Source organism: Penaeus monodon, chromosome 33 (assembly GCF_015228065.2).
Source record: "Penaeus monodon isolate SGIC_2016 chromosome 33, NSTDA_Pmon_1, whole genome shotgun sequence".
In the NCBI taxonomy this organism is placed as follows: Eukaryota; Metazoa; Arthropoda; class Malacostraca; order Decapoda; family Penaeidae; genus Penaeus; species Penaeus monodon.
The window spans coordinates 21,598,069-21,598,506 of NC_051418.1; positions in this window are offsets into that span (position 1 = coordinate 21,598,069).

Genomic DNA, 438 nt, shown 5'->3' on the forward strand with positions numbered 1-438 from the left:
AGGATCCCGCCTCCCGGAGCACATTCGCCCGCGCCATCCCCTTCACCCGTTGTTTATGGCGTCTTTGGGGCTGTCAGATCTTGTCACAGCCATTAACTAATGGCGTTTCTTTAATTCCAGACGTATCTTGGGGGAGGAAGGGCGGGAGGGTGGAAGGAAAAGAGTCCAATTATTTTATTAAATGTTGTGGAAGACGGTTGGTTGTACGCGAGCGCTGTTTCAGTGATTCGCGGAACTATACTCTGTTCAGGCTCAAAAAAGGGAACATTGGCAACTCTGGACTCTGAAATATTGTATAAAAGTTTTTAAATATTACAAAAAGCTAAACTTGCCTCAACCTATAATGAATCTTTAAAACTTGAAGCATGTTTAAAAAAAAGTACAAAGTTAATAAGACCTTGACCTGAAACACATAGAGCTAAAAGTTCAATTATGATC